At 32.9% G+C, this 9,922-nt stretch overlaps 2 long non-coding RNA genes across 13 annotated transcripts; one reads left to right on the forward strand and one right to left on the reverse strand.

The window, feature by feature from the left end:
- The first annotated feature begins 1,715 nt into the window (after window positions 1-1,715).
- Window positions 1,716-4,678, forward strand: LOC140864816 (uncharacterized). Of its 9 annotated transcripts, XR_012144360.1 has the most exons (6): window positions 1,716-1,889; window positions 1,963-2,104; window positions 2,861-2,914; window positions 3,205-3,802; window positions 4,152-4,270; window positions 4,360-4,678. It is a non-coding gene; the product is annotated as an uncharacterized lncRNA (long non-coding RNA). The 9 variants fall into 9 exon arrangements; XR_012144359.1 differs by having other exon boundaries at window positions 3,205-4,270; XR_012144356.1 differs by having other exon boundaries at window positions 4,152-4,678.
- A 1,667-nt stretch (window positions 4,679-6,345) lies between these two features.
- LOC140865790 (uncharacterized) lies at window positions 6,346-8,602 on the reverse strand. Of its 4 annotated transcripts, none has more exons than XR_012144721.1 (3): window positions 8,442-8,602; window positions 7,975-8,014; window positions 6,346-7,201 (listed from the first exon to the last, which is right to left on the reverse strand). It is a non-coding gene; the product is annotated as an uncharacterized lncRNA (long non-coding RNA). The 4 variants fall into 4 exon arrangements; XR_012144722.1 differs by having other exon boundaries at window positions 8,134-8,602; XR_012144723.1 differs by lacking the exon at window positions 7,975-8,014.
- Between the last annotated feature and the right edge of the window lie 1,320 nt (window positions 8,603-9,922).

The raw sequence follows: 9,922 nt of genomic DNA on the forward strand, positions 1-9,922 counted from the left end.
TGTTTCGGAATGGAAAAAGGAGGTTCTTGAGGAGATGAATGCATTGGAGAAAAACAGAACATGGGAAATAATGTACTTTCCTAAGAGAAAACAAACAGTGGGCTGCAAATGGGTGTTCAATGGAAAACTTAAGTTAGATGGGTAATTGGAGCGGTACAAAGCCAGACTAGTTGCTAAAGGTTTCACTTAGACATATGAGATTGATACCAAAAGAGACCTTTGTTCTCGTCTCAAAATTGAATACAATTCGAGTTTTACTCTCGTTAGTTGTAAATCTAGATTGGCCCTTGAACCAATTAGACATTAAAAAGTTGTTTCTCAATGGAGATCTGGAGGAAAAAGTGTTTATGGATGCCTCACTAGGTTTCTAGGAAAACTTTGGAGGGAAAGTGTGCAAACTAAAAAAAATCTCTCTATGGATTGAAACAATTTCCACGAGCGTGGTTTGAAAAGTTCTCGAGATCAATAAGAAGACAAGGATATACCCAAGGACAATCAGATTATACAACGTTCGTAGAACATAATTGTGATATAAAAATGGCTATTCTAACTATCGTGATGATGATATAATTCTTACAGAAGATGATGACTCAGAAATAAACAGGTTGAAAATTTTTCTTGCATCAGAATTTGAAATTAAGGATCTAGATCCTTTACGCTACTTTCTAGGAATGGAGGTTTCTAGATCTAAGAAGAGAATTTATGAGTCTCAAAGAAATATATATGGGATCTATTTGAAGAAGCAGGGATTATTGGATCTGTATCAAAAGTTGGGAAAAGGACATAAAAGACATTGATTGAGAATGAGAGATATCAACTTCTTGTAGGGAAATTAATTAATCTTTCTCATACAAGGCCTGATATTTCTTTTGCAGTGAGTGTGGTGAATCAGTTCATGCATTCACCTTGTGAAGAACGCCTAGAGGCTAGAAGCAGTATACAAGCTTTTGAGATATCTAAAAAGTTATCTTGGGAGAGGATTATTGTTTAAGAAAGAAATTCATAGAAGCATTGAAGTTTTTATCGGTGAAGATTGGGCAGGATTAGTTTCTGATAGAAAATCCACTTCTGGATATTGCCATTTCCTTTGGGGAAACCTTGTTACATGGAGAAGCAAGAAAAAATCTGTTGTGGTAAGGAGCAGTGTTGGAGCTGAGTTGAGAGAGATTTCCAATGGAGTGTGTGAGATATTGTGGTTAAAAAGAGTCCTTGAGGAATTGAATATGAACTTGGAGGTCCCAATGCAGTTATTCTGCAATAATAAATCTGTCATTAGTATTTAACCCATTGCAACATGATCGCACGAAACACATTAAGGTTGATAGACATTTTATCAAATAAAAGCTGGAAAATGGAGTTATTTGCATGTCTTGTGTAATAACAAATTGTTGATGCCTTGACGAAGGGTTATTTTATTTTTTTTATCAAAGATTGAAGACTTTACTCGCAAGTTAGGCATGATAGATATTTTTTCTCCAACTTCATCGAGAGTGTGGTAAAATTGAAATATAATAAGTTATATCTAGTAAAGTATCTTTTTTAATATTTGTTCCTTATTCGTACCCATTTTTTATAGGGGTTGGATCGGGTCGAGATCCGTCCCGTAACCCCCTTATCCGATTGAGTAACACTCCTACGAAACCGTCCCACGGCTCAAATTTGTAAAACTGTCAACCCAAATCAAAAACAGTACCCAGTAAATTCTAATCCACCGTTCTTAATTCTTATCCCATTGGTCGCCTAAATCGTGCCCTAAATCCATCGCATATGAAATTCAATAGAAACCATGGCAGATTCTTGCTCGGTCCATCTCGAATCAATGGTTCTTGCCAAATCCCAAATCTCATTTTCTCTTTTGAGAAACCTTCGCGTACAAATCATTATTTAGCGTACGTAAAAACTCTCTCGAAGCCTCTAAAGAGTGGTTCCAAATCTTGATTTTTTTCTTACCCTTCTGTGTAGAACAATGGAGCTTCAGATTTGTCGCGACCGTAAATGTGATTTCCTTCATTTTTCATTGATTAGAGGGGGGATCGTAACGCGCTGTGCTCGAATCTGAATCAGCGAAGATGATGTGATGTCCTTCGAGATGAACGACCAGAAAGTGAGTTGATTTCATCTTCGTATCTTCATTCCTTTTTATTCGTTCTTTCAAGTTTTTTTTTTACAGGAATTTTGCGGAATTTGTTAATGGTGACGAGAAACGGTTGATTTGTGCTTGTTTCTGAGCTATGCAGTAGCGTGTATAAAAAATTCTTGATAATTTGATTTGAAAAGCCAACCAACCATAGATTTGCTAGCTATTAAACTAATCATTTACCGCAAATGTATGTTTATGATACACTTGCAATCTATTCCAGTTAATCCTACAAACAAACCATTTCGTTTTCCTTTACATTTGGTTTGCTATCTTAGCTGTGATCGAGAAATTGATTTACCACTCTGTAGGGTGAGGAGGGTTTCAGTAAAGCCTGTGACTCGAAGGAATAAATTGGTTATATTTATTGTTATGTTTAAATTGATAATTTGACAACATTAAAGATTTTGTGGTTCGGATCAGAATGCTCGGAGTGATGGATCCAAGAAACAAAGAGTTTCTTGGATGAAGTTACCCTGTGTTGTTTAAGACATGATTATATTTATTGTTATGGTCTTGAGATCTGGATGAAGCCCGTGTTGCAGGAACGTGTTCTCCACTTCGTGTGTCATATCTTTGCAGCTTAGTTCTTGTGTTTCAGATTTCAAATTTGACATTTACTATTGGTCTTTTATTGAATCTCATCTATCATCTATCATGTATTATTATGCCAATCCACCTAATTGTTTCCACTTATCTTTGATTTTCTGTTATTTAATATAGGATTATGTTATAGTCTTGCTAAAAAAATGGTAGGCCCGAAAGATGAAGCAAAGGGTGAGTACTCATTGATCTGTTTTCTGTTCCAATTTCACCAGTTTTTGGCATGTCTCTTTAAACATCAATTGGAAGTTTTGAGGTGTTTGCAAAATATAATTTGTTTCCACCTTTGAATATACCCCATCATGTGTAAATTTTGTTCATTTGATCTCTGCAACTCGAGCAGATTTCAGTTCAATGAGATTTGCAATGCACTGTTTCTTTTCTGTTTGTTGTTTATCTTTCAATCCTCTATTCTTTTTGGCTGGTCACATTATTATTCATTTGGTTACAGTTAAAATTTACAGATTTATAGATTTACAAGAAACCACCCAGAAAAGCTTCGAAGCAATCCACAAAGAATCAAGTTGAAGAAATTTCCCAAAAAATGACCCTAAATCAAGAAGAAGGTGGCTCTTTTGATGTGCCTCTTTCGTGTTGGGACATGGTTCATTTAGAGGCTCAACTCACGGGCAAATTTTCTTCAGCTCCCTCCATGCGATGATAGGGTCCCATTGGCGAATATCCCGGGACGTTTGAGGACTATATGGTTGATCCTTTCGTTCTTCATTCATTCATGACTTTGAGCATCGTTCGTTTATATGCATGTCCAATTGTCCATGCATCTAAATGTGTTATTTAGTTATTTGTCATGTTTCTATATTTGTAGCATACATTTACCATGTACACAATCGCATTTATATGGGATACAATCGAGCACATTAATAATTTGTCTGTGTATGTTTGATTGGCAAGTGGTGTGTTTTTTTCATTTAGGCAAATCCAAGGACAGATCGTTTTAACTGGGCTGCCACTCGGGGAGTGAATAAATAAATGCTAATGGAGAATTTACCAGAAGACCTTCAAAGAGAAATTAGGCGTCATCTCATTAAATTTGTCAAAAAAGTAAGTTTCTATAAGAAATCAGTTCATCAACCCTACTAGGTAGCTTTCTGGAATTCTCGTATACAATTTATTACTTTCTTATTGTTGTGAATATCTTCAAATACACGTCCGAATATTTCAAATGTTGGATGAACGTATCATAGATGCTATATGTGAGAGGCTAAGGACAAAAACATATATCAAAGGAAGCAAAATCTTGTACCGCGGCGGCCTTATTGATAAAATAGTGTTTATAATACGGGGTAGTTTGTTGAGTGTCGAAGATCTCAATGTTGTTCCCTTGTGTGAGGGAATGTTTGTGGAGAAGAACTCCTTACATGGTGCCTTGAACATTCTTCTGTAAATGAAGGTATGAAAGCAACGTTGGCAAACAAAATCTGGAAATGCTCAGGAAGGAGCCATTTAATGGAGTAACAAATTCTTTCGTCAATCACGGAAATTCAACTCCCTCTGTTTCCCACTGAAGAAGTACATTTTATATGTTTGTATATAAGCAAGTACCTGACAATTGTGCGTAATATCTAGCTGTAATATTGTTTTCATTTTTTTAAAAAAAGGGTTGACCCCGAAGGGGACCCCATTCCACATGAGTTAGAGGCTCATTGGCTCATGCGGAGGGTAAATCGAGGGATGTGCACGAGCGGCAGGGACCTGAAGGAGGGAGCACATGGCCCAATCCCCAGAGCATACCCCCCATAATATTTCAGTAGGGAATATGCTCCACACGAGGATCGAACCCGCAACGCTGTGGAATTTCTTCCCACGTCACTTCAGGCCTTACCAACTCGCCTATGCCCCTGTGGGCTGTAATATTGTTTTCATTCCTTTATTGCAATGTGTATATAAATTTTGCCTAATATTTGAAATGTATCTTTGTGCCTACCAAACTCTTCGATTCTCGCTAGTATTCACCGACCTTAATTTGTGGTCCAGTGCAGGAATAAAGGGGCCTTGCATGAGTTTAAAGTCATGACATTGGGACAACTATGCATATACATATATAAACAGACACAAACATGAACTAATTATACCCATATACATAGATATATACCAGGTTTTATATTTTGTACATTATTGTATTCTCAATTGAAAGTATTGTGTTGTCCAAGTTATACTGTCAAACTGAATTACTTTATATTATACAATAATACTTTTGACATAAAACATATATCACAATGTAACAGTTTGATATAAAAAGTAATATTTTTGCATTTAACACTAGTATTTTTTATATAAAAAATAATACTTTTGAGTCAAATAAGTATATATTACTAAGTAATATTTTTACCATAATAAGGAATACTGTTATCGGAAAAATTAATAATTTTGTCACAATATATTACGAAGTAATATTTTTGACATAAAAGTAAAAGCATATATTACAAAGTAATATTTTGGACATATAAAATAATAATTTTACTGTAAAAACAAATATTTTATTCGTAATATTTTTGACATAAAAGTATAAGCATATAGTACAAAGTAATATGTTGGACATATAAAATAATAATTTCACTGTAAAAACAAATATTTTTGATATAAAATGTAATACTCGTAAGTCAAATAAGCATATATTATAAAGTAATACTTTTACCATAAAAGTAATACGGTTTACATAAAAACTAATATTTTTCAAATAAATATCATATATTACAAAGTAATACTTTTTATATAAGCAATAATACTTTTGTAATAAAAACTAATATTTTTTAATCAAATAAACATATATTACAAAATAAAATTTTTGACATAAAAGTATTAGTTTTTGTGTCAAAAATATTATTTCTATGTTCTAGCGTATGTTTATTTGATATGAAATTTTTTTTTAATCAAAAGTATTAGTTTTTATGCTAAAAGTTTTAATTTTTATGACAAAAATATTATTTTTTGCGTATGCTTATTTGACATAAAAGTAAAAATAATATTTTTGTCTTAGAGAGTATATCACTCTTGATTTCTAGTAAACATATATTACAAAGTTATAATTTCATTTGAAAGAAGCTATATGTATTATCTAAACACCTAGTAATATTTTTGCAATGAAAACTTCACATATTTTATGTGAATTAACATACATCAGAAGTAATATTTTTCACATAAAAACGAATATTTTTCACAAAAAAACTAATATTTTTGACATAAAAAATATTATTTTTTGGTGAAAAGTATTAAATTTCCGGTAAAAAGTAATATTTTTTGGATCAAAAATATTATTTCGTATTATATTGAAAGTAATGTTTTTCATAATCATATATTACAAAGTAATATTTTTCATGACAAATAACCATTTGTTTACATGTAATAATTTTGACCCAAAAGTTTATTTTTCGCCAAATAACTAATATGTTTTGCCAAAAAAAGTAATGTCTTTCATGTGAAATAATTATATATTTCGATATAATACTTCTGGTCAAAACACGGATACTTTTGCCCAAAAATGTAATACTTTTCAGAATTATATATTACAAAGTAATATTTTTTATGTCCAATAACCATATATTTTCAAGTAATTCCTGAAATATTACTTTCAGGCAAGAACAATAAAGAAAAATAAACAGATTTCATTCGAGAACAATAAAGAAAATAAACAGAGTAAAATTTGTTCGATACCTTCCTTTCACACACCACAACATAAAATTGGAGCATCATCACAGATTAAATCGAGAAATGGCTTCCACGAAACTAGTTGTTTTGGTTAATTTCCACATGTTTTTTGGGAATACTATAGTCACTATCTCAAGCCAACAATGCTTCTGCAGATAGCCTATTGAAATATTCATCTTTTCTTGATTCCAAAGACAAGGTTAACTTATCTGTGTACGAATCCTTGTGCCCATTCTGCACAAAATTCATCGTGAACCATCTGGTGAAGATTTTTCAGACAGATCTTATTGGCATTGTGAATCTCAGGCTAGTCCCTTGGGGCAACACTCAGATTTCACCCAATAGTTCTTGGGTTTGTCAGGTTCCCATCAATTTCCACATTGCTTTTGATTCTATATTCACAAAATTTCTCATGTCTCAGTTCTATGAATCTGCTGCAGAGTGGTTTAGATGATTGTCAGCTGGATGTTGTGGAGGCCTGTACTACAAAATACCAAACTTTGAAGAAGACATTTGCGGCACCCTAGCAAAGAAAAATTTGGCTCCACTATTGATAACATGTTATCCCATCGGTGTGAACCCATACGTTACATTACACTAGTTGCAAAAGAAAACCATATCCATAGCAATAAAGGCGACTCACTTGAAACCATACCATCTCTTTTTTTTGTGTGTGTGTGTGTGTTTCTTTGATTACTATTTATGTGCACTAGATCTTACCTTTTGCCACTACTCCTTGACTTGCAATGACGTCTAGATACATTCAATGATCTTCTACGCAGGCATCACACCCTCCTGAAATTTGACATACATAAATATATTTTAAAAGTATGGATTTCATTAAAATCATTTCCCAAAAGTGGTATCATATATTAAATCATTAATGCGAATCATGAAACACCATATGTTTCTTGTGTCTAGCCATCTCAAATGTGTGCAACGAAGGTCTAGCTCAGTATATAAGATTCTAAAATACTACCAACTTTTTAGATGTTAAGCAAGCATTCAAGAAGTTCAATGAAATGAAAATAATATTTGCAAATCTAGCAAATGGTTTCCCATCCACAAACAAAATAAAAGTTGGTTATAAAGCCTCAAGTTTGTACTCGTTCGCAATTGTGAGAAACTAATACTTTTTAGATGCTAAGCAACCATCTTATGTAAGTTGCTCTCGGTTCACTTCTGATTATTTCTTTTATAAAATTTATTTCAATTCTGCAAGATTTCCCATCTAATATGCTTATAATCTTTAGATTGTGAGTGGATATATATTTGAGCTCAAGTTTGATAATTCTCACATGCAATATAATATTAATTCGGCTGGACTCATCACTACATGCAATTTGACTTTATCATGGATTGATCAGACCAAAGATGAAATGAAGAAACTGGAGAGAGCGTAAAGAAAGTAGCGATGGAAGACAACAAAATCGTGATAATCAAAACATTAAATGCAGCATGGACTGAACCAAACTCCATCTTTTATATTTTTCTTGAAAGCTTTAAAATTGGATACATTTCAGTGTCGATTTACACCATTGGATCTTATCTTTCATTAAAGTGCCCACCTATTCCAGAACAGGAGCCATGAATGGGCAAGGACAGCACCTAAAAAGATTAAAAGCTTAATCAAGTTCAATAATTTTAAGTGAGAAGTTGACAGCACTCAACATCCATACTAGCTCAAGCAAGATTAAATTTATACATTCCATCTTCTCCTCCCTGACCTGAACTAAATACATCGCTTTAACACATTTTATCTTCTCCTCCCTGACCTAAACTAAATCCATGGCTTTTCACCAAAATCAAACAACAAATTTCGAGTTAAAATTAAAAACATAATAATACAAATACAAAACTCACGATTTCGAGAAGGATTCTTGGAAAATTTCATCTTATGGGGTGGATGACAGAAGAAGATTAAAAAAAAATTAGATGCTCACCCGTGAAGAAAACAGACGATTTCTTGCATAAACAAAATGTTAGAAATTTGATTCATAACAGATCTCTTCGATTTTAGGGGGGAAAAAAAAACCTTCTGAGCTTGCAATTTGTCAATTGTAACAAAATTCTCATCCGATGAGCTCCTTTCTTCAATGTTGGCAGTGAGCTTCTCATTGGATTCGAAGAATGACGATTTGTGACGGGGCTACGAGTGCGAATCGGCGTGGTTCCTTGTCGAATCTCTAAAGGAAAGCAATGGAGAGCTAGGCATTATTTTTAATCGACAAATTGAGAATACAAAATGTGGCCAGAACAAGGCGGGTCGGACCGTTAGATTATGGGTTACAATCCGTCTTACAACAATGACCCATAAAACGGTCTCATATGAGTGTTTGTCTACACGATTTCCGTCCCGATAAGAATTGGGATTTTTTTTCTTTCGATCCCGCAACCGAGAACTGTCGGGACCCAAATGTTCGGGATCCCATCGAGTAGGGAGAGGGTAATCCCGAAAAATATTTTTTAAAAAAACATTTCTATGAAAATATTTTTAAAAAAAATCTACGAAGAAACTCAAACAATTTCTTAGTACATTACAAATAAATTAAAATTTCTTTGTATATAACCATTAAAAACTAAAATATCTTCATAGTGCATTACAAATTAACTAAAACAACTACTTGATTAATACAATAAAAACATATAATTATTCATAATAATATAAAACAAAATAAAAATTTATAACTCAACATTAATATTAAAATAGATAAATATAAATATCAAAAAATAATTATTTGATGGATAGTTATAAAACATTAATATTAAAACAGATAATTATAAAAGATATTTCTAGCTTTTTAATTAAAAAATATTATTAATATATTTGGGTCGGATCGGGTCGGGTCGAGAATTCCGTCGGGTAGAGTTGCTGATCCCGATCTCGATCTCGAACCCGATCCCGAAATTGATCGGATCGGAAAAAATCTCGACCACTTGCGTTGGAAAAATTCGGGACAAAAACGATTTGAGAATCGAGAAGGACCGAAAATTTTGTCAATTTTGTCGGCCCTAATTAGTTAAGGCCAATGACGTATCTAAGATTTCAAATGCCTGATTCGAATATAGGAAAATATGGTCCCTCAAGACAATAGGTCACCGTTTTAAAAAAAAATTCAAAAGATAACAACATCATCTTTTTTTGGGTAGATTTCAACCTAGCATATGGGTAATACGCCAATGATAGATCTAATGTCCCATGATTTTCCACGTCAATAATATATAATTAATTACGTCTATGTGTAAAAATACGAACTGTTGGATGCATGGTTTCGGTATTACCCATGTGCTAGGATCTCATCTACCCTTTCTTTGATCATTTTCAATTAAGAATGTCTTGATATTTTTATCAGTTTTTTTGAATTAGGTGGCCATGAATATTTAGAAAGTAGAGGCGAACTAACTCTCTTATATATTAAAACTAGTATTTCATCCGTGCGATGCACGGTATATTATTTTATATAATTAACAATAAATATTAATATGAATGAAAATTTAAATAAATAAATAAAATAC

This window comes from Henckelia pumila, chromosome 4, assembly GCF_033568475.1.
Source record: "Henckelia pumila isolate YLH828 chromosome 4, ASM3356847v2, whole genome shotgun sequence".
NCBI lineage: Eukaryota > Viridiplantae > Streptophyta > Magnoliopsida > Lamiales > Gesneriaceae > Henckelia > Henckelia pumila.